Source organism: Petaurus breviceps, unplaced genomic scaffold (assembly GCF_028583685.1).
Source record: "Petaurus breviceps papuanus isolate PSGF00001 unplaced genomic scaffold, PetGlider_PUasm1.0 90603, whole genome shotgun sequence".
In the NCBI taxonomy this organism is placed as follows: Eukaryota; Metazoa; Chordata; class Mammalia; order Diprotodontia; family Petauridae; genus Petaurus; species Petaurus breviceps.
In genome coordinates this window covers 2,641,098-2,666,665 of record NW_027187284.1, presented here as the reverse complement: position 1 = coordinate 2,666,665, position 25,568 = coordinate 2,641,098, and the positions used below count along the sequence as shown (strand labels likewise).

The 25,568-nt window shown below is 35.2% G+C and overlaps 1 pseudogene; it reads left to right on the top strand.

Moving 5' to 3' along the window:
- Window positions 1-11,270: 11,270 nt before the first annotated feature.
- LOC138142758 (L-lactate dehydrogenase A chain pseudogene) lies at window positions 11,271-12,520 on the top strand (annotated as a pseudogene).
- The last annotated feature ends 13,048 nt before the right edge of the window (window positions 12,521-25,568 follow it).

Sequence of the window (25,568 nt, the reverse complement as noted above, 5' to 3'; positions counted from 1 at the left end):
AGGCTATACATGTACAATCACTTCAAACATTTATTTTCACATTAATCATGATGTGAAAAAACCAAAACAAAAGTAAAGAGCCATAAGAAAGAAAGAACAAGACAAAGTGAAAATATTATGCTTTGATTTATATTCAGGCTCCATATTTTCTCTGGATGTGGACAGCACTTTCTATCATGGAATTCTCTTAGATCATTGTATTGCTAAGAAGAGCCAAGATGCAAGTCTGTCATATTTGATCATCATACAAAGTAGCTATTACTGTGTACAATGTTTTCCTGGTTCTGCTTACTTCACTTAGCATCATTTCATTTAAATCTTGCCAGTTTTTTTTTTTCCTGAAACCACCCTGTTCATCATTCCCTAATGGCACAAAGTATTCAATCACAATCACATGCCACAATCTGTATAGCATTTCCGGATAGGCACCCCCTCAAATTCTAATTCTTTACCACCACATAAGAGCTGCTATAACTATTTGTGTACAAATAGGTTCTTTTCCCTCTTTTATCTTTTTGGAATACAGGCTTAGTAATGCTATTGCTGGGTCAAAGGGTATATACAGTTTTAAAGCCATTTGGGCATACTTGCAAATTGTTCTCCAGAATGTTTGGATCAGTTTACAACTCCATCAACAATGCATTAGTGTCCCTATTTTTCCACATCCTCTCCAATATTTATCCTTTTATTTTTTTGTCATATCAACCAATCTCATAAATGTGAGGTGGTTTCTCAGAGTTGTTTTAATTTGCATTTCTCTAATCAATAGTGATTTAAAGCATGTTCGTATGACTATAGATAGCTTTAATTTCTTTATCTGAAAATTTACTGTTTATATACTCTGACCATTTGTCAATTGGGAGTGATTTATTTTCTTGTAAATTTGACTCAGTTCTCTGTATGCTTGAGAAATGAGAACTTTATCAGAAACACTGTAAAATTTGTTTTCCACCTTTCTTTCTAATTGTGGTTGCAGTGGTTTTGCTTGTGGAAAACCTTTTTACTTTAATGTAATCAAAATTATCCATTTTGCATTTAGTAATGTTCTCTAATCTCTTTTTTCTCATATATTCTACCCTTCTCCATAGATCTGACAGGTAAACTATTCTGTTCTCTCTTAATTTGTTTATGGTATCACTATTTATTCTAAATCATGTAACCATTTTGACCTTGTTATAAGGTATGAGATGTTGTACTATGCCTAATCTCTGCCATACTATTTTTCTGTTGGTGGTGGTGGTTTTTTTCCCCAGCAGTATTTTAGCTAGTTTGGTTGTTATGGAATTGAATAAGTTATGGGAGTTCAATTGTTAAGGAACTAAATATTTAATTTAGGCAGAATTATCATTTTTATTGTATTTCCTCAGTCTACCATGAACAATTGATATTTATTTTTCCAATTGGTTTTTGTTTTCCAAATTATTTTTCTTTTCTTATTATGAAAGCTAAACAATATTGAATAACAGTGATGATAATAGATATCCTTGTTTCACTCCTGATGTTATTGGGAAAACTGATAGCTTATACTCATTACATAAAATGCTTTCTGATGGTTTTAGATAGATGCTACTTATTATTTTAAGAAAAACTCCCTTTATTTCTATGCTCCCTAGTGTTTTAAATAGGAATGGGTGCTGTATTTTGTCAGAAGCTTTTTTCTGCATCTATTGTGATAACCATATCACTTTTGTTAGTTTTGTTGTTGATATGGTTAATTTTAGTTAATTAGTTTTCCTAATATTGAACAAGCCCAGCATTATTGCTATAGATGCCACCTGGTCATAGTGTATTATCCTCATGACAAATAGCTATAATCTCTTCACTAATATTTTATTTTAAATGTTTGCATCAATATTCATTAAGTAAATTGTAGATAATTTTCTTTCTCTTTTTTGGCTCTCCCTGGTTTAGGTATCAGCACCCTATTTGTGTCATAAAAGGAGTTTGGTAGGAATCCTTCACCTTAGCTTATTGGAAGGACACCTTCACAAATAGCTTATATAGTATTGGAATTCATTGTTCTTTAAAAGTTTGGTAAAATTCATTTGCAAATACATCTGGCTGTGGTCATTTTCTTTGAATAAATTATTTATTGATTCTGTGATTTGTTGTTTAACCCACTCATTCTTTAGGATTTGATTATTCAGTTTCCAATAAATCTTTTATCTATCTTTCCATGACCCTTTTTTACATATAATTTTTATTGTATCATGATGTGAAAAGGATGCATTTAATATTTCTGCCCTTCTGCATTGGATTGTCAGGTTATTTTGCCTTATTATATAATCAGTTATTTTGTATGTGCCATGTACCACTGAGAAAAAAATATATGTTCCTTTTTTCTCAATTCAGTTTTCTCCAGAGGTCTATCATATATAACATTTCTAAAATTCTGTTTACCTCTTTAACTTCTTTATTGTTTATTTTGTAGTTAGATTTATCTAGTTCTGAGAGGTAGGCTGACGTCCCTTACTAGTATAGTTTTGCTGTATATTTCTTCCTATGACTCCCATAACTTCTTCTCTAAGAATTTGAATGTTATACCACTTGGTATTCACAGTTATCATTACTGTGTCTTTCTCTCCATCCTATTCCCCTCCCCCACTCCTCTTCATATTTCTCCTCCTTTCACCCTGCCCCTCCTTGCCAGTGTTTTGCTTCTGATCACTGCTTCCTATATTGCCAATGTGATACCCACAGTGGTTGCTATGAATATGCAGGTTTATTTCCAGGTTTGAATTGCAAGGTAGAACAGACTCTCTTCTTCAAAGACAAAACCAAGATATTTATTCATATTCCAGAAAGCCAAATCCACCATGGTAATAAAGAAGTTGGTACACATTACCAATGCAGGGAGGGCCACCATTCCTAAGTCTTCCCTCTGTCAGGCCTCCCCACAGTCAAGCTTCTTCTCACCCACTCTCACTGCTCTGCCTTTCTCTGCCTCCTCTCTCTCTCAGTTCCACCTTACTTTCCTACTTCCTGCTTTACCCATTCCTGTTTTACTCCTTCAGCAAGCTACTCCCACCAAAGGCTCCATGGACTCAGACTTCTTCATAATTTAGGCTCGGGGCGGCCAGGTAGCACAGAGAGTAAGAGCACCAGCTCCAGTGTCGGTATGACCTGGGGATCAAATCCAGGCTCAGACACTTAGCACCCACCCAGAAACACCTGGCCATGTAACCTTGAGCAAGTTATTTAACCCTGATTGCTTTAAAATAAAAAAAAAAACCCTCAGGCTCAAAGCAGGTCACATGGGCCTATTAATGAGCAAGAAAGATCTTCCCATTCCATTAACAATACATTAACAATATAACTCCCTCAATCTGCCCTGATAACCCCCCTCCCTTTCTGCTTTCCTCTCCAACTTCCTTATAGGGTAAGATAAATTTCTATACCTAACCAACTGAATATACTATTCCCTCTTTGAACCAAATCCAATGAAAATAAGGATAAAAGTTAACCCACTCCCTTTTTCCTCTCTACTGTAATACATCTTCTGTGCCTCTTCATGTGATGTAATTTACTCTATTCTGCCTCTCCCTTTACTCTTCTAGCAGTACTATCCTTTTCTTTACCACTTATTTTTATTTTATATCATCATGACAAAATCAACTTATACCCACACCCACTATGTATACTCCTTCTAATTGCCCTAATATAGATACATTTCTCAAGAATTACAAGTATCATGTAGGAATGTTAAACAGTTTAACCTTATTGAATATCACTTTTTTTCCTATCCTGTTTACCTTTCTGTGCTTTTCTTGAGTCTTTTATGTGAAGAAAAAATTTTCTGTTCAGCTCTGGTCTTGTCATCAGGAAGGTTTGGAAGTCCCCTATTTCAATCGATGTCCATGTTCTCTCCTCAGAGATTATACTCAAGTTTGCTGGGTATTTGATTCTTGGTTGTAATCCAAGTTCCTTTGCCTTCCAGAATATCATATTCCAAGCCCTCTGATCCTTTAATGTAGAAGCTGCTAAATCCTGTGTAATCCTGACAATGGTTCCTCGATACTTATTTTCTTTCTTTCTGGTTACTTGCAGTATTTTCTCTTTGACATGACAGTTTTAGAATTTGGCTATGATATTCCTTGAAGCTTTCCTTTTGGGATCTTTTTAAGGAAATTATCAATGGATTATTTTAATGATTGTTTTACCCTCTGGTTCTAGGATATCAGGGCAATTTTCCTTGAAATTTTTTTTGAAAAGGTATTGTCCAGGCTCTTTTTTTGATCAGGAATTTCAGGTCTTCCAATAATTCTCAAATTATCTTTCTTGGATCTATTTTCCAGGTCAGTTGTTTTTTCAAAAAAGTATTTTACATTTTCTTCTTTTTTTTACTTTTAAAAAATTTGTTTGACTGATTCTTGATGTCTCATAGAGTCATTAGCTTCCACTTGCCCCATACTAATTTTTCAGGAATTATTTCCTTCACTCAGCTTTTTAAAAATTTATTTATTTATAGTTTTCAGCATTTATTTCCACAAGATTTGGAGTTACAAATTTTATCCCTGTCTCTCTTCTACCCCACACCCTAAGATGAAAAGCATATTGAATACCCCTTCCCCCAATCTGGCATCTCTTATATACCCCTGAATCCCCCGCCCTTACTTTCTTGTAGGTCAATATGGATTTCTATACCCCAGTTACATGGAAAAACAATTTTCAATATTTGTTTTTAGAACTTTGAGTTCCAGATTCTTTCCCTTCTTCCCTGTTCACCTATCCCCACTGGGAAGACAAGCAATTCAATATGGGTTATACATGTGTAGTTACACAAAACATTTCCATAGTAGACATGAAAGACTATGAAAGACTAACTATATTTCCCTCTATCCTAACCCCCCCCCCATTTATTCTATTTTCTCCTTTGACCCTGTCCCTTTTCAAAAATGTTTGCTTCTAACTCCCCTCTCCCCCAACCTGCCGTCCCTTCTATCATGACATCTCTTATCCCTTTTCCCCCTACTTTCCTGTAGGGTAAGATAGCCAACTGAGTGCTTCACTTAGCTTTTATACCCCCTTTTCCATTTTACCAATTCTACTTTTAAGGGAATTGTTTTCTTCCATGAATTTTTGTCCTTCCTTTCCCAAGTTTGCATAACTCTCATTTATTTTCCTAGTTTTTCTTCTACTTCATTAATTTGATTTTTAAAATCCCTTTTGAGTTCTTCCAAGACTGTTTTTTGGGTTTGAGACCAGTTCATAATCCCCTCTAAGGTTTTGGATATAGGTATATTGACAATATTGTCCTCTTCTTATTTGCATTTTGATCTTCCTGTTGTCACAGTACATTTCTATAGTCAGAGCTCTCTTTTTTTGCTCATTTTTAACCTATTTTGTGACTTTTAAAGTTGAGCTTAGCTCCTGGGGCACAGTGTTTGGAGCCAGTAGCCTTGTAACTGACTTTATGTTCCAGGGCCTCAGGTGTTGACAGCTTGCCCACTGAGCTGGGATGGCCCAGCCTACTTGTGCTTCTTTTCCTAGGGGGTTCTGGGGCTAGCAGTTTGCCTTCTGTTCTGAGACTGGAAGGCTCATAGTCATCCTGCTGTGCACCTGGCCTGCAGAGCCAGGATGGTAGGGCCTCTGTTACTTATTTGTGATTTAATAGGATATATTTTTTTTTCTTTTCTATGTTTTATTTTTTAGTTGCATGCCTAATTTTCTCTTTGTATTTTGATTATGAAAGTGTTTAGAAACATAAATTTTTCTTTAAAGTTTTACTTGGCTATGAATTATCAATTCATTGATGGAATTATTGATTTATTTCTTGTTACTCAAAGGAAAAAAAATTCTCCTGGGGGGGATACATGGGGTTCAGCAACCTAATCTTACTTTCTCTCAATGAATTTATAAGGTCATGCTTGCTCATGTGTAGGTGTAGCTATAAGCAATGTATAGTTTTAGTTCAGGTCCTCCCAGTTTAAGATGAAAGCAATGGGACTGCTGAAGAGGCCCTTTTAATATATGGGGTAGGCATACCTGTTTTATAGCCTCTTTTTAACCCCCTTTCTGTAATTATTATTATCTAACTTTTTTTTCTAAATTTTCATTCAGGTTATTAAATTTTTTCTTGTTAATTTTTAAAAGATTTGTCTAGATCTCGAAGAGGTGTTTCTTGATATCTGGCACTTATTGACTTTACTATATATTGGTCCTTTTAACAAGTTTACCTTTATCCATCTATATATTTTATGATCTTTGATGAATATATATTAAGTAATGGCATTTATTGTTGATGATAACTTTAAACAAAATATAATTTGCTTCTTTTTTCTTACTCCTTTTAGTCAATCATATTTTTAACTATTGATTTTTTCTAAAATCAGAATTAATATCCCTGCTTTTTCTTTGCTTTAAATAGTATTTTATTTTTTCCACAATTACAAATCAAGAAAAATTTTAGCATTCATTTTTACAAGATTTTGAGGTTTAAATTTTTCTCCCTCCCCTCTTCTAAAAATGGTACGCAGTTTGATATAGTTTCTAAATATACTGTCATGGAAAACATATTTCCATATTCACCATGGTTGTGGAAGAAACAGATAAAAAGTGAAAAAAACGTGAAAAAATATAAAGTGAAAAAGATATATTTTGATATACATACAGACTCCATCCATTCTTTATTTGGATCTGGCTAGCATTTTCCTTCATGAGTCCTTTGTTCTTTCCATGATTCATTGCATTGCTGAGAAAAGTTGAGTCTTTCATAGTTTATCATCATATGATACTGCTGATTCTATGTACAGTGTTTTCCTGGTTCTGCTCATTTCATCTTACATCAGTTTATACAAGTCTTTCCAGGTTGTCCTTTACTCTATATGTGTCTCTGCTTCAAGTATGTCTCTTGTAAGCAAGACACACCCCAGGGGATTGTAATCTGATATTGGTTCTACATATAGGAGTTTTCTTCAAGTATATTTTTGTATCTCCTTTTTCATCTGGCCAATTCTACTTTTTAAGCAATTTTCCAAGATGTTGAGTCTTTTTTTTTATAATTCTCTTGCATCACTTTCTTTTCCCCATTTTTCTTCTATCTCTCATATGATTTTTAGCTCTTTTTTGGGTTCTTCCATGAATTCTTTCTGGGCTTGAGACATCTTCTAGTTTTACTTTGGGGTTTTACTTATGGGTTTCTTGACATTGCTTTTTCTCTTCTGAGCTTGTGTCTTGGTTTTCCTTTTCACCATAATAACTTTCTATGGTCAGATTCTTTTGCTGTTGTTATTGTTTTCTGCTCATCTCCCCTACCTTTTTTGATCTCTTTCCTTTTCTTTTAAATTTGAGCTCTGCTCCCATGGTGGAAAGGGCAGTCTTTGGCTTCTTGTGTCAGGGGCTACAGGTCTTGGCTGTTTACCTAGTGTTGCACTGATGTTGCCCTGACACCCACAGAGGACCATTGTTTCTGGTGCTGCACTGTGGGGTCAGTTAGTGGTTGACTGGTGCTACTGGAGACTGTAGGGATCTGGCGGCTTACCTGGTGTTGAGCTGAGGTCCTAGTGGTGGTGTTTGGCATGTGGGGTGCTGTTACCCAGTGTGGTTTTACTGTGGTTCCCCAGAAATACACTGAAGTATGTGGAAGTCTAACCACTGCAGGACACCTGTCCACCTGGGACGGTGCCAAAGCATGTGGTGGTTCTTTGAACTGTATATGCTAAGGCACATTTGGGATCTTGGTTTTGATCTTTGCCTTCTCTACCTCACTGGGGCTCAGGATCTCTCAGTGGTTTGTGCAGTGGGGCTTGCTGCTGACTTGCTGGGATGCTTCCTGTCCTGAAATGCACTCCCTTTTACACACACACACACCCACATTTTTTTGTCTCTGTACATTTGACACCACTTTGACCTGTTCAGATGAAAGTGAGTTTTAAGAAGTTATACTTTACCTATCCCTTCCTCTTGGTTTGTATGGTCTTTTATGTGTACAAATCAGATTATCTGAGATAAGTTCCTTAACCCTTGCTGCTCCTTTATTTTCTGTTTATTTTTTAAAGCTATTGTTTTTCTTACAGATAATTATGACCACTGTTTTTTCCTCAACTGTTCCTTTTCAAGAATCATCCCCATGCATGTGATCACAAATGTGCCTTTATCTTGTTTGGACAGTTGAATTGTACATTTTTGCCTTGGACCCCTCTACTTATCATTGCCAGTTCCTAGGACAGTAAACCCCTGGGATGCGTACCACATTTGTCTTTTCATTCCCCTACTCTTCTTTCTGCTTCTGACCTCACTAAATCTCACTAATTTCCCATTCCTGATTATTACCTTATATTTGACTGCACTGATAAGGGAATAAATCCTAATGATGTGCATCTGTGTCAAATGAACTTCCACAGTAACCAAAACCGTGGCCTCGTCTGTGCCATAACCATTTCAAAATTCTTGAAGCAATCTGTGTTAGGGACATTAAAGACCTATAATATTATGCTAATATCCTACAAAGATGGCAAGTAGTACAATGTTTAGAGAACACATCTGAACTGTTGGAAACATTAGTGTTGAGTGATAATACTGATAAATGAATTCATGATGCAAGCCCAAACTAAAAGGTAGATATGATGGAGCCATAGATCATTGACAGAGAGCTACTGAGAGAATGCCTGGCAAACAAAAACATATAACACACAGATTGACCTCAAGGGCACAAATGTAGAACACTGGCTGTTACCCTTCTCCAGCACCAATGGTGTTGGAGCTTTAGTTACAAATTGAGTAAAGTGATCCTTTGCCTCCCTATGGCATTGTACACAAAATTTTGATGTTTGTAACTGTATAAATGAAACTTCTCTGTACTCATTTCAGCATACCTTTGTTAACTGTTTACTGTGTCCAAGAAACTGTAATAGTTGCTTAGGGTAAAAATGCAAACATTAAACAGTCTCTGCTCTCATGTAACCTATTTTGCTCTGAAGAGGAGTACATTAATAATTTAACATAAGATAATTTGAGGAGGGAGAGAGAACTGATATGGTGAGGAGAGGAGAATCAGGCAAGATTTGTGGGGTAGATAATGCCTGTACTAGGCAAAAAAGGCAGGTAGCATTCTAAGAAGCAGACACATAGAAGGTGGCGCATTCCAAATATGAAATTTTGACTGTCAAAATGTACAGGGTGGAGAATTTGTGGAGTTGAAGGTTAGTTTGTCACTAATACTGATTGTGTGAAAAGGGATAATATGAAATGTCTCTGTGGTTATATGGAAGAGTATGGATGGTTATAAATGTCAGAATGAAGTATTTTATTTCATTCTACAGGCAATGGGGGAACACTGAAGTATTTGAACAATGCACTGACAGGGTCAGCCCTTTTTACTTGGGAACATTAATTTGTCATCTGTGTGGAGGATAGGTTAGAGAAGATGAAGACTTAAAACATCATTGGGAGGCTAAAGCAATAGTCTAGGTGAGAGGTGATGAGCATATGATAAAGGCTGTGACTTTGTAAGTGGAGAAGAGGAATTGAAAATTGGAGATTTTGTATATATAGAATTGATGATACTTTAAAAGTATTTAGACATGGTGATTGAAAGAAGAAGGGTCAAAAATGATTTGGGAATGTGCTTCATTTAAAGTATATGTAGACAAAATATTATAGTGGAAATAGCACTAAATTTGGGGTTGGAAGAGCTAGATTTGAATGCTGGCTCTTCTACTTGTCAGCTTTGTGAGTTTTGATAAGCCACAGAATATAACTGGGCCCCAGTTTTCCTCATCTCTAAAATAAGAGGGTTGAATTAGATGATGCTAGATTTCTGTCCATCACTAAATCCAATGATCCTATGAGATTTAAGAGAATAATAAACTTTCAGAAATTCAAATGTTTTTAGCCAACTAAGGGAGGTACTAGATAAAATTCACTTTATACAATCTGGTAAACTGCTATGGATTTCTGCAAATACATGTAACATTGGGACTACCATTTAAGCCTTGGGTATCCCTTGAGCAGAGACTGCTAGATATGCCAATTTAAACCAAATTGATTTAATTGTGTTATTGTCATGGTACTTTATTCCAACTATGAGTCATTTCACTTTTCATATTCTACCTAGTTTGCACTAAGGGGATTCCTGTGTTATTTTGGACATAGGTTCCATCACTGCACTGTAATATTTAATTCATACCCAGTCAGTGTTCAGAAATAAATATGCAGCCTTAAAGCTTTATTTTGAGCTTAAATTTGGGCAAAGATGCCAAATAGGCTATCACTTCTACCTTAAATTTTTAAAATAAACTAGACTGTGTATATAATTCTAGTGAGTTGACTATTATTATTAGATATTATTATAGATTATGATGATATTATGAGCTAACACTGCTTATAGTCTGCAAATAGTTTTATGTAAGTTATCTCATTTGGCCCACATAAAAGTTTTTTGGGTAGGTGTTATTATTAGCCCTATTTTATAAAAGAGGAAATGAGGCAGAAAGAGGTTAAGTGACTTGCTCAGATTCACACAACCAGTGAGTGTCTGAAACAGGATTTAAACTCAGGTCTTCCAGACTGAATCTAGAACTCTATCAACCATACCAAGAAGCTGCCATTATACTAATATTAGGATCTAAACTGCTTGAAGGAAAATAGTTTCATTTTTTTGCCCATTTATCCTTAGTTCTTAGCAAAGTAATACATAATTAGAACATAGTGGGTAATTAATAAATGGTAATTGTTTTTTTTATTTGTCCTAGTCATATAAATCCTGATGAAGTCTTTTAACTCAGTTAAAGAGTTTATTTATTTTGGTTGTGGTATATGAATATAATGGAATACTATTGTGTTATAAGAAATAATGAACAAGCAGACTTCAGAAAAACCTGGAAAGGCTTATGTGAACTGTTGCTGAGTGAAGTGAGTAGAACCAGGAGAACATTGTACACAGTAACAGCCACAGTGTGCAGTGACTGACTTTGATAGCCTTAGCCCTTCTCATCAATGTAGATGTCCTAAATGTCCTAAAACAATTCCAAAGGACTCATGATGGAAAATGCCAGCCACATTCAGAGAAAGAACTATGGAGTCTGAATGCAGAGTGAAGTAGACTATTTTCTTATTTTGTTTTCTTTTTCCTTTCTCATAGTCCTTCTCATTTGTTCTAGTTCTTTTATATAACATGACTAATTTGAAAATATCTTTAATAAGAATATATACTTAGAGCCTTTATCAGATTGAATGCTGTCTTGGGGATGGGGAGAAGAGGGAGAAGGAGGTACAAGTCTGGGAGCATCAGTCTCCTGTATTACTTAGAACTTTTGAGGCCTGACCAGCAACCTTGGTTCCAGCTCAGATATCCCACAAAATGGCATCTACTGTTAAGGATCAGCTGATTGTGAATCTCGTAAAGGAAGAACAGGTTCCCCAGAACAAGGTCACTTTTGGTGGGGTTGGTACAGTTGGCATGGCATGTGCCATCAGTATCTTAACAAAGGATTTGGCTGATGAACTTGCCTTAGTTGATGTAATAGAAGACAAACTAAAGGAAAAGATGATGGGTCTCCAACATGCCAGCCTTTTCCTCAAAACGCCAAAGATTGTTTCTGGCAAATACTACAGTGTAACTGCAAATTTAAAACTGGTCATTGTTATGGCTGGGTCACATCAACAGGAAGGGGGAAAGTCATCTTAATTTGGCCCAGTGTAATGTGAGAATATCTTTAAATTCATCAATTCCAATATTGTTAAATACAGCCCTAATTACAAGCTGCTTATTTTTCCCAGTCCAATGAATATTTTGAAATATGTGGCCTGGAAGCTAAGTGGGTTTCTTAAAAACCATGTTATTGGAAGTAGTTGCAATCTGGATTCTGCCCGTTTCCATTACCTGATGAGGGGAGAGACTTGGTGTCCATTCTTCAAGTTTTCATGGATGGGTACTTGGGGAACATGGAGACTCCAGTGTTCCTGTGTGGAGTGGCGTGAATCTTGCCAGTGCGTCTCTGAAGAATGTTAATCCTCAAATGATGTTGATTCAGAGAATTGGAAAGATGTTCATAAACAGGTGGTTGAAAGTGCTTATGAGTTGATCAAGCTGAAGGGCTGCACTTCCTGGGCCTTTGGTTTGTCTGTGGCAGATCTGGCAGAAAGCATTATGAAGAATGTTAGGAGAGTGCATCCAATTTCCACCATGATTAAAAGTCTATATGGCATTAATGAAGATATCTTCCTTAGTGTCCCATGTATCTTGTGGCAGAATGGCATTTCAGATGTGGTGAAGGTAAACCTGAATCCAGAGAAGGAGAGCCATTTAAAGAAAAGTGCAGATACTCTTTGGGGAATCCAGAAGGAACTGCAATTTTAAAACCTTTTAATGTGCTGCCATTAAGTGAACATGACAAGGGGTTATTATGTATGATGCACTTTTCAAATAGGTCAAATCCTTCCTCTGATTAGTGATTGAACACCAAAAATGTAATATTTGTGAACATACTCGTCTCTTCCTAAAGTTAGAAATGGGGAATAGTGCAGTGTGACTATTTGTTTAAACCCTGTTGTTTGCATATGATGCTGGATATGACTTGTATAGTGTCAGTAGTTGGTGTCAAGCAGTGACAGTTCCCCACAGGTATATAAACTATCTGCCTTGTATGTAGGTGCTACAGGTTCCCATAGGTCCAGAAGACAACACTCCTGGCTACAAAACACCATATAGTAGTAATTCTTTATTGATGCATTGATTACCTTTGTGCTCCCCTCTGTTAGGGCTCTACAGCATGGCCCCATGTATCACATTTCCAGAGGACCTGATTTTTCTCTACACACACACACACACACACATATTGAAATTTGTAAATTTCCATACTATATAAAAAGATCTGTAGATGTACAACAATGCAACCAATTCCTCAAGTGTCATATTTACCCTAAATACTGAATAAACAATAAATATAACTGATTTTTTAAAAGAGAGAGGAGAAAATGTAAAACTTGTGTAAGTGAATGTTGAAAACTAAAAATAAATTAACTTTAAAGAGTTTATTGTGACATTCTGTTGAGCAGAAGTGATTATGGACTGACCATATTTAAATTGTTTTGATAATTGTTTATGATGATGTCTCTAAGGTACTTCAAGATCTTAAATTACTATCACAGAATATAGAACATAGGCAGCAAAACTAGCAAGACACCTTAGAGATAACTAATCTTTCCTCTTCATTTTACATATGGACATAGTGAGGCCTTTTATATGAAATCAGATCCAGGTTCACATCCCAGTTTTGATATTTTCCATTCCTGTACTTTGTACAAATCACTTCACATCGGATCATAGGGTCAAAGATTTAGAGTTGGAAGGGACCTAAAGTTCATTCATTCTAAACCTCTCATTTTTCAGATGAAGAAACTGAGGCCCAGAGATGGGAGGTTATTTGACAAAGGTCACTTCCTCAGACTAACTAGTTAGGTGAGTTTTGAATTCAGGTCCTCTAACTTCAGAGAATGCTTTCTCTTTGTAACACCATGCTGCCTTTACATCATGTTTACTCATGATGTGCACAATAAGGGGACTAGAATAGAAATAGGGGACTTGCAAAGTTATGTAACTGATTAGTGACCAGAGTCAAGGCTAGCAGAAGGTACAAGAATCTCAATCCTTCATTCGTTACATGGCATTTCAATATTATGAATTATCATGTGTGAACATTCTGAAGGGAATACATTTATGTGTGTATGATAGAATATTCGTTTTGTGTGTCATATTTAATTCAAATTTTCTTAAAATCTGTGATTTAATGTGTGAGTTTACTTTTGAACTGTGAAAGGGAGGAAGAGAAGAAAATGAATATTTGCTGGATTGCATTATAAAATAGTGAATAAAACCGTATATGCATAGCGCCTACTAGGTTCCAGGCACTGTGCTAAGCACTTTTATATTATCTCATTCAGTGTTCACAGCAGTCCTTTGGGGGATACTATTACTATCCCCATTTTACAGTTGCCTACTGGGGCAAACAACTTAAATGACTTAGCCTGGGTCAGAAGCCAGGAAATGTCTGAGTGAGGTCATATTTGAACTGAGGGTTTCTTTACTCCCGACCCACATTCTATCCACTTCCTCTTCACCTGCTTATTATTATCACAAAACAACAAACAATAGTGCATTACCTAACCATTACATACAATAAGTTTGCTATGTATTTGTATGCCACTTCATCTTGCATTTTGGGCAATAGTGTTTACATAAGATATTTGGGACATACCAGGAGACTTACCACAAACTATGTATCTGTTCTTTTTTGTAACCTTTTCCTGTGATGGCTTTGCTGGGTTTTCCCCAGCTTTCTCTTTTCCCATTTGACAGAATGCCTTTAAGTAGTGGTTCCTAGTGATTTTTTTTGTCCCGATAAGTCAAAAATTAGGGAAAGTTGTCTGGTTTATTATAAATAGTGCTTTAGTGTTTGTCAGTGTGTTCTGTCTAGTAATTGTGTTGATAGAAAATAGGAAAGCGGGCAGCTGCAGGTTCTCACTCACATTCTGATTGTACTTTGCTTGCCTGCTTTTATCTTACAGAGTTTTTTGTCACTTAAAGAAAAAGCCCCATGAAGGAGCTTAATAAATGAATTAAAGTGAACAGATGTTGTCTCAAAGTTTAGAGGTATTAGCAGAAATTCAATATAATTATAGTTGTACATGTGTGAGTTATAACCAGCTAAACATCTCTAGTTCTTTAAACTATCAAGTAGATTGATTAGTTCATTTACTCACTAAGTTGGAGGGAGTGTGGGATAGCGGAATGAGAACTGGGAGTCCAGACCTGTGCTCAAGATTTGCCTCTGATATATACTGCTTGTGTGACTGTTGGCAAGTTACTTCTCAGTGGCAAAGTAAGAATTAGAAATTGCAGAAGTCATTAACCTGAATTAGTAGAGAGAATAGTCTCACCAGGTAGCTCCTTAACAACAATGAAATCATAATTCTGGACCAAAAGGAAAAGGTCTTCAACATTTGTTAAGAGTTGATTTCTTTCAGTGAATTGCTACAAAAATAAACATGACAATACTCTTTATCATAAAGAAAAAATCTTGTACATATCTGACTTTCAACAGTATCTTTTGCAGCGTATTCAAGCTGATTACCTGGGGTCATTGGCCAACAGGAAACCCCCATGTGTATGGATACTTTTACCTATTTTTATCATCTTTTTTGTACCTTGGGGGAACATGGAAAGCAGGGAAGCTGAGCACCCAATCTGACTTTTTAAATTAAAAACAAATCTCAGACTTGTCACATAAATCGAAGTCATGAAAACAAATCGGTTGCTTCATAAACCAACTGCAACTCTTTGCTTGGGTAAGGAATCAAGCTGATAGCCCTGAATTTATTAGAAATCTTACAAGTTAAAACTTCCAACACATTTAGAAGTTGGAAAGGAAGACAAATCTCTGAGTTATAGATCTTAATTAAAGTGGATTTTCTATGCAGGTTTTTTTTTTCCATGTTTCAGCTTCCTTGTTTGAGTCATTGTGCCTGAAACATGAACACACACACAAATACAAAAAGGTGGTGTTTTTTTTTAAGTAAAATAAAAATTCACATTTTCTACAGCAAGTAGCTGTTAGCACTGAATCAAAGGTGTATTCCATCTTTAAATAGTAGTTACTTTTGTTTACAGAAACTACGAAGGGCATCAGCCTTCCCCAGATTGAGTAGAAGGCCATCTCTGATGCATTCAGCTCCTTTCTCTGTAATTTGTTTTCCTTTCTTGCTGATGCTAAATCATTATAAGTCCAAAGCAGCAAGAAAAGTGACAAAGAAATGAAGCAATGACTCCAGAAGATAAATTTAGTAATGTGTCTACAGATAAAGGGTCCAGCAATCAATTGTAATCCTTGTTAGAAGTAAGCAAGAGCTTCATGTTTCAGGATAGCAGAGGGTATGAGCTTCAATTCCAAAGAACAGGGAGGAAAAGTAGTTTCGAATGGCTACAGTTCAGTCTTGGAGCAAAGGGGAATTACCTGTAAGTCAAAATTTTATCTTTTATTTATAATAAATCTCATATTGAGCAGTGATGTGAAGAAAGCAAACATAATCATTAATTATTATGACTAAGTTAACTATAAAGTTAATACACAGTGTTCTCTACCTACAGTAAATTAATCCTTTCTCTTAGGTTGTTTTGCTCATTGTGGTAGAAGTGCCTTTCTTCTAGCTCTATGACTCCTTGAAATGTCCATTTTTAGACATGTTTATGTGTTCTATCAGCTTAAAAGAGTTGAGTTTATATAAAACACTAAAAGACTGAAATATTTAACTCCTCTTTTTCTGAATTACTGCTAAGAAATTTGGTTAAATGCCACAAGTATTAAAATGCCTAATATGTTGCAAGGAGCACTGATTTTTTATTTGTGTAATAGGGGAAAGCATAATTGTTGATTTTTTCTAAATTTAGTGTCAAAAGGTAAAAATATAACCATATAGATACCATATTCTCATTCAGATTTAGAGAAGCAACATGGGATTCTGGTAAATAAGATTCACCTCTGACAAAAATTGATTTTATGAGCCTGAGCAAGTTCCGTAACTCTCAGTGCCCTGGACATCTTTCTCTAAGCCAATAAATTACAGATGAAGTAGCTATTGATAGGCAGAGTTTTGTTATTGGGAATTCTCTGTACCAGTGAAATCACAGGTATAATCAAGGCATTAATAAAAGGCAGTAGTTCCAGTAAGGCATCAGAGATGAAATAAATTGAGATTTAATTAATAAGTAAAACTGAAGATACATAGTAATGAAAGGTTTCCTAGGGAATGTATGATGATTTGTGATGGAGTTTTCTGTTTTAAAATACTGTCAGTTACAAAAAAAAAAAAACACGCAGTCAGCATGTTATACGGAGGGAAGTAGCATCTATATATTGCCTATTAAGTGCTAGAACAGGGGTGGGGAGCCTGCAGCCTTAAGGCCACATGTGGCCCCTACGTCCTTTGAATGAATCCGAGCTTTGGAGAACACATGCCCTTAACAAAAAGAGGACTAGCAGGTAGGCATTGTGCTAAATAACATTTTGCAAATATCATTTAATTTGATCCAAACAGCCCTGCAAGGTATCATTATTATCCCCATTTTATAGTTGAGGAAACTGGCTGAGGTAAGCAGAGATTAAGTGATTTGCCAAGGGTCACAGAGCTAATTTTTTGAGGCTGGATTTGAACTCAGATTTTCCTGACTCCAAGCCCAGCACTCTATCTACTCTACACTTAGCAGCAAGACCCTTCTACAAGGTTCTGACTGCCCAAATGCCTATTTTGCCATGACTGAATAAGATAATAGGATAAAATTTAGGGTTATGCCAGTAGTACGTAGCAAAGTGTAGATTTGAAACCAGGCCTATCTACCATCTCCAGATTTAAAGCTATTTCCCTGCAGCCAAGCTATTTGTTTTCCAATTATTCTGTAATTTCCACCATGAAATCCATTCCTTTGAGTAGTTTTGTCTCCAAGTAACCACAGTTGGAGGCAACATGCTTGGTTCAGTTTCCACCTCTGGCATCTTTTGGCTTTTTGACCCTAGCTAAGTCACTTAACATCTCAGAGCACTATGAAGCTTTCTGAGTATGAGATCTGGAGAAGATGCTCATCTCCACTAACAGGGAGAATTCCTCACTAGAATTAGCATAAATCAAATTAAATTAAAAACTTAAAAAAAATAAATAAATATATCAATGGCATAGGAGTCTGGAGCAGAGTTCTGCTCCTGGCTTTCTCACAACTAACCATGCTACTTTTGGCAAGTTTCCACCCTACACTATACCTGTAAAATGTAGAAACTGGACTGTGTTCTCCAAAGTACACACTATTACCCACACCTCCAAAAGCTTATTATTAGTTCACAGAATTATTTTTTCTCTTTAATAATTTTATTGTTTTTATTGACTAAATTTCCCATATATGCTTTACCCTCACCTCTCAAAGAATCTTTCCTTATAAAAAATAATTTAAAGAAGAAAAAACCAACAAAACTGAGCAAAACACTATTTTAGTCAAAGCAGCAGAGACAACTAATGCAGAGTGTGTGATCCTGGAACAATTTGTTTCATGGGTCCTTCAGGACTGAGGAATAATAAATGCTGAGGCCAAATTTATTCATTCAGTATGTGAACCCTATGGTCAGCCCTTATTCATTAGCAGCTAGTACATATTCTAATCATCTCATAATGTTACTGATATCATTATCACCAGAATACTGTAGATTAGTACATTTGCTTAAGTTATCCTATGCAATGCAAGTTAAATATAATCCATCTGATATTAATTATTAAGTCACAAAATAATAGTCATAAATATCAAGTGTATATATATGTGTGTGTGGATAGGTATGCATATATATATGTATATATATATATGGAACAATCATTACAATAAGTGAAATATAAGCATTTTTGCACAAGCAGAATGATGAATGTTTGAATCTCACAATCTGGGAATCCTTACTCATCTTATAATTAGTAAGGAAAGGACAAAGGTTTCAAGGACTCTGAATAATGGAATGAAGACAGCTTAAGGAAGGAGAATCCTAGTCATAAGGTATACTTTGGGAGAAGGCCTAGAAGTAGTGCAATGATAAGATAACAGTGGGTCATTAATCAAATTTGTCTGATAGGAATAGAAAAGATGGACAGAAAAGCAGAAATATAAACTAGAAGTACAGTGGTAAGACCAATGAATTAGCCAGCCTCCATGAGTTCTCATATACTTCTCATTAATAACTGGGAAAGCTTGAACAAGACAACTAAATTATCTCTATCTTGGTTGTTGTTTTTATTAATAATATTAATATTAGTATAATTATATTTTGTGATGTCATACAATATATTTAAATTGCTATAATTATTTCAGATAGAAATAATGAGAACAACAGCAGCCATAGTAATGAGGTCTCACATTATTTGTTTGTTTCTATGAAGGATTATTCATTAGCTAGTCATCTGAACAAAATGATAATAGGCTGCATAATATAACTTAGGACCTGCCACAGCCCCAGGGAGCCTGATGGCAGAACAGGCATGATGTTGACTGGTAGTATCAAAATATGTGCCACCAAACCATACATGATGATTCTTACAGGTCTCATGCTGACTTATAAAATCAAACTACATATTAATATTATCTATATTCTACACTATTTTTACTAAATTTGTTCAATATTTTCCAATTAATTTTAATCTGGCTCAGGAGTATTTCAGGCAACATTTTTGATATGTCTGGTGTAGAATATCTGGCCTGTGACTTGAAATCAGAGTAGGCAGGCCTGAATCTTGGACTCCAAACATAATAGGATATTACTATAAGGCTCATGGAAGTGGGTGGCAGAAATAATGATAGCAGGAATCCTATGGTATTTTCCATATTATTCATCTTTACATGAAACATATGGTATGGCTTGCCTCTTTACCTAATTGATTCACTTGCTTATGCTTTATCTTGATTTTCCAACTATATAGTAAGCTCCTAGAGGGCAGGTATTGTTTTGTATGGTATTGCACTAATAGCAGATGTTAAAGAAAAAAATAATGTTGATTTAATTAATAAAATAATTTTGATAATAAGATTTAGAATTAACTACTGATACTTGGAACAGGGGCTCCAGGAAGGAATGAAGTGGCCAAGAAATTAACTATTTAATTATAGAAGAAAGACTAGATTGGATAATTACTTTAAAAGTTAAATTTTCTTCTACTATATCTCAAATGCATCCCTTTCTCCTCTCTAAACACCATTGTCTTAATTCAAGTTCCTTATAATCTCTTACCTGGACTGTTATAATAATCTATTCATTAGTGTTTCCTCTCTGCAAACTATCCTTTATTGATCAGTAATATTCCTAATAGAAATGTCTCAAAAATCATCCTTTTATGTAGAAACTGTCAATAGCTCTATATCATTACTAGTGAAAAATGCAAGTTCCTTACCCTGACACTTATGACCCTCTACACATTAGCTACACCTTGCCTTCATAGCTTTATTTCATATTACACTCAGTATTCCAGCTAAACCACATTCCTAAATGACCCTTAAACCTGATAGGTTTTCTTCTCCTTTTGAGCATTCTCACAGTCTGTCCCTCAGGACTGGAATGCAGTCCTGCTCATACTCTAACTTCCAGTATCCTTGTCTCAGATTTCCAGCATTGAAAGGAACCTTGAGAACCTTAAATCAATCTATTTCAAAACCCTCTCCCCCCTTTACTTTTCCCTGCTAAGTTCAGACTTTTCTTGAAGACCTGTTTTGAAGTTCAACAAACTCAATCTTAAGAAAGCTTATTCCACCTTCTGGTACATTAAATTATTAGGAAGTTTTTTTCATAAACATATTGAGCCAAATTCTACTTTTCTTCAACTTTAGCTCATTAATCACTCCTATTTTTAATCACAGAAGCAAAGTAGAGAGAGGCTAAGCCTTCTTCCATACAACAGTCCTTCAGAACTCAAAAGTAAACAGCTTTACCCTAAATCTTCTCTTCCAGTTGGATATTGCCAATCCCTGTCAAAGCACAGCCTGATTGCTACTTCTTTGATAGACTTCTCTAATTATTGCCCTCTTTTCACCTTCCCTTCTACCTTTCTTATTGACTTCTCTCCTTCCTAAGCCTTTTTTTTCAAAACCTCTGTACCCCTATTAACTAGCAGAATTCATTGTACATAATAGCCACTTTTTAAAGAGTTCATTGGTATTTGTGGTGTTGTGAAGATAGAATCATATAAACAGATATGAATATGATCTGAGAAGTCATATAATCAAATTTCATTTTTTTATAGAGAAATACACTCTCAGAAATGTTTTCTTCCAGTGATATACACATGGCATTTTAGGAAAGCCAGGACTAGCACCCAAACAAACCTCTAGAATCCTAATCTAATCTTCTTCAAAATGTAGACTAAAGACATTAAAAAATTGCCCCAGTGTCTATTGGAACAAATTATAGCATAATAACTAGCTAACATCTGATCACAAAATTGAAGGACTTTGTATATATTAATAATTAAAAAATAAATTTAGTTGCATTTTACCTGACTGGTTATTATCATCCCTATTGAGTACTAATAACATATGAAACCTTTTGTTGTTGCAGTTGTCATTATTGAATTGTAGCTATTTGTCTGAATTTTACTACAGTGATGGATGGGCTGGAGTCATTTCTCTGTTGAATCAATCAATCTGAGGTATCAACTAGGTCTTAATAAAGCCTAGACATTTCCATCCGGAAAAGAAATAAGTCACATTTCAAGTAGATGTTACAAGAAGTATGTTGGGATTGAGTGAAGAAACTAAGTCAAAATAAAACAGTAAACCTATTCAGATACCAACATTTGAGCAGGCTCAAAGTCAGAGGAAAGAACAATCATTCCAATGAGAGGCCACCACTTGAAGTCTCTCTCTCTCTCTTTTCCTTCTACTGTTGATCCAAGAGAAGGATCTGGTAAGTTCTGTAAGATCAGTACCCTAGCAGCATTCCTAGGATAGCTGTGGCTACTGGCATGGGGAGCTGAGAAAAAAGTAGACACACTAAGGGTAATCCATTTTAAGACTTTGTAAAGACTTCAGCAGAAAGTTATACCATACCTAAGGGGAACTTGATAAATTCCATATGAAAGGAAGAAAAAAAACTGCTAGTAATTTCCAAAAGTTGTAAATCACTCTTTTGTATAACTATGCACTAAATATGAGCACCCTTTCCCCTGGATTCTCTATGTACTGGTGAGACTTATGAAACATACCTTTTTAAATTTTTTAAAATATTTTAATTCTTAATTTTTTTTATTTTCAGTTCCAATTTGTTAGCCTCACTACAATCCCTTTCCCCACCTACTGAGAAGTGAAGAAATATAATACCAGTATATCCATATAAAATCATGCAAAACAAAATTCCACATTGTCCATGTTGTGAAAACAATTGCAAGAAAAATAAAGTGATGGGGAAGCTAGGTGCCACAATGGATAGAGCACCGGCCCTGGAGTCAGGAGGATCTGAGTTCAAATCCAGCCTCAGACACTTAACAGAAAAACTAGCTGTGTGACCTTGGGCAAGTTACTTAACCCCAATGGCCCTCCAAAAAAAGCAGAAAAAAAAAGAAAAAGAAAGTGAAAGAAAATATGTTTCAATCTGTACTCAGAGTTCATCATTTCTCTCTTTGAAGGTGGATTGCATTTTTCACCATAAGTCCTTTGTGTTTGTCGTGGATCATTTTATTGATCAGAACAGCTAAGTCTTTCACAGTTGATTATTATTACAATATTACTGTTCTCTTAGTTCTGCTCACTTCACTTTGCATCAACTTGCATAAGTCTTTCCTGGTTTTTCTGAAACCATACACTATGTCATTTCTTATAGCACAACAGTATTCCATCACATTCACATACCACAATTTGTTCAGTCATTATCCAGGTGATGGACATCTCAATTTTTAATGCTTTGCCACCAGAAAAAAAGAGCTGCTATAGGTATTTTTTGTGCATATAGGTCTTTTGCCTTCTCCTGTGATCTCTTTGGGATACAGACCTAGTAGGGTATGAATCAAGAGTATGCACAATTTTATAACTCTTTGGACAGAGTTCCAAACTGTTATCCAAATTGGTTGAACTAGTTCAAAGTTCCACCAATAGTACATTAGTCTCCCAATTTTTCCACATTCCCTCTAGCATTTGTCATTTTCCTTTTCTGTCATATTATCTAATCTGATGGGTATAAACTGATACCTCAGAATTGTTTTAATTTGCATTTTTCTAATTGTCACACACCTTTGGGGATGTTTTGTTCCAGTTGTTTTTACTATAGCACATTAATAAATATCTCTTTCTAAAAGTGAATTATGTCTGGCAGATTAATTGAGTCAACAGCTAATTAATAGGAGGATGCTAACTTGTGAGGGTTTATGAGCTATAGTGAGAGAAAACAATTTCTCGCCCCAATCATCAAGGTTAAACCAAGAAGCCCAAGGAAAAAAACTCTCATTTCCCTCTGGGAACCCAACTTTCCAAGGGAAATGAAAGTTTAAAGAGTTAGGCCAGAGAATAGGCTTTGACTGCATAAGAGCTAGATCTTTCAGGCAGCAGAACGAAAAAGGAAAAGTTAGTTAAAAATTCAGCAGTAGTATATGGTGTGCTTGTGTTTAGAGGGAAAAAATGACATTTAAAAAATCTATACTTCTTCTTTGATTAGAAGACTAGATACATGTCATCCAAATTTGCATAAAATTAGCTTTCTTTTAAGAGAATCCTACATTTACACAAATTTTTAAATCAGAGATATATTCTTGTAGAAAACCTTTTTCCCAGTTATGTTAAAATTATGTTTAAGAATATTGAAAATATTTTCAATTCACATATGGACAGTCAAATAAACAGTAATATTCAAAGTAAATAAAAATAAAGATAGCCTCGGAGTCAATGAAATTATAGATGTCTGCATCACGTTCTTATCATAGCAACAGTAATAACTAATGCTTCTGCAATTTGGATAATTATTCATAAACCCTGGAATACTTTACCGTTATTACCTGACATTGAAGTTAATATTTACCCCATCACTTAACTATGACTCTTTAAAGTCATCTTCCTTTAGTACTTGTGTAGTATGAAATTATATTATTGGGTGGATGAGCAGTAGGTAAACTTCAACTTTCTAAATCCTTTCTTGAAAAGTATGCTTATCCCAATGTCTGCTGAAATATAGAATTGTGGGGTGATGAGAAAAGGCATGATGGGCCATTTAGAAGAGTTGTGACATACTGACTATGAAGATCATCATGTGGCATCTACAGTACCATTAATTATTCCATAAGTTGTAATTCTGTTAATTGAATTTCTTTTAAGCAAAGATATCTCTGTTACAATTTGGATTTACATAGCATAATATATTGACTGCTTTTTTTAATAGATCCATTTCACATTTTAACTCACTGAAAATTATTTAAAATATATCAATACACCATATTCATCATAAATCATGTTATGCATAGATATGTAGAAAAAACAAAATATTATTTTAGTAACCATAATTTAATAATAAATTGTCTCCAAATATGTGATATAGAAAGATGCATATGATATTAATAGAAGAACAGCCTTTGTGCAACTATTTTGGTTTATTTCAAGAGTTTTTATATGGCATGAAAAACAATTAGAAAGGCACTGGCAGTCTATATTTCTGGATAAAGATTTTTATAGATGTCTACCTTCAAGTTACATAAAATCATTTCCCTTTGGCGATGAAGACAAAAGTGGATTGCATAAAACAAAGGTAAAGAAAGATATATACAAAGATAAACTCTTGTTATGCTTAAACAAAAATTATATCTAGTGAAGAAGACATTGGGACATTCCCTTTTCTCTGTGTTGAATTGTGAATGTGCTAATGTCTGTGTATAACGTATCCCTTGCATACATCTGACTTTTAAAGTAAGAAATATCTTAAGTTTTATACTCATTCTTGGTAATTTCTCAGCATAAATGAGAGAATCACAAAATCTGGGTGATAAATGTCTTGAGGCTAACTAGTCTAAGTAATAGCTAAACAATATTTAATTCATCAAACATTTCTGAAAGGTTATCAGCACCCAGCCATTGCTTGAAGATCTACAGAAGGGGAATTACTTTTGAATAAATCTGATTTTCAACAAGTTCCCTCCCCTTCTTGTAATGAAGCCAAAATCTGTTTCCTTGAAGCTTCTGACCAAGTTAACTCCTTCCCTGGGATGGGGAGTGGGAGGGACCTCAGGAAAGATTCTAACAGATTCAAGACAGTATTTGAGAGAAGTTAATTTAGAAGTACCAGTCAATATGGTAAAAATATTAATTTTGAGTTTGAAATCATTGATGCTTAAATTCTACTCTAAAGGGAGAAATACTTCACTAGGAGCTGAGAGCAGAACTGTAGTCCTACCTCTACCCCTAATTAGACTGTGTGACCTTGAGTAAGTTATTTATCCTTTATAGCCTTCAGTTTCTTCACCTGCGAAATGAAGGGATTAGACTAAGTCCCTCCTACCTCCATACATCTATGTATTTCTTTCTTTTTTTTTACCTACCCTTTGGGGAAAACACAAATATAAGCCTTAAATTTATTTTATTATAAAAACATTATTTTTCCTGGAAAATATGCAAAAACTTTTTTTCCTCTCTAAGAAGACTTTTATTAAAACAAATATCATTTGTAAACCAACATACTCTAAAGGCAATTTGTTCTTTTTTTCCCGTGAGGTAGTGTTGAAAGGGGCAGAACACTCCAGAATCATTATTTCTGAAGTACAATTAGAAGAGTTTTTCAATGAAGATATAGGTAGTGTAGTTCAGTACGAAAGAGCCCACATTTGACTTAAGCATAAATAATCCAAGAGTGTAGCAAAAGGATTGTGCTATTCATGTAATTAGAGAGCACAATGCAAAACCATTGCATCAGTGTGGAAGACCGAGTGAACACAGAAAACTGGAAGAGATTTGCAGATACCCTACTTTTGAGGCAGGAAGAATGTTCGTTCATTAAACGCAGGCAGGATGCTTGCTGTGGTTCGTGTGTTTGCTCTGAGATGTAGGTTCTGTTAGACTGACGTATCAGATAGTCGGAGTGGTTACCACA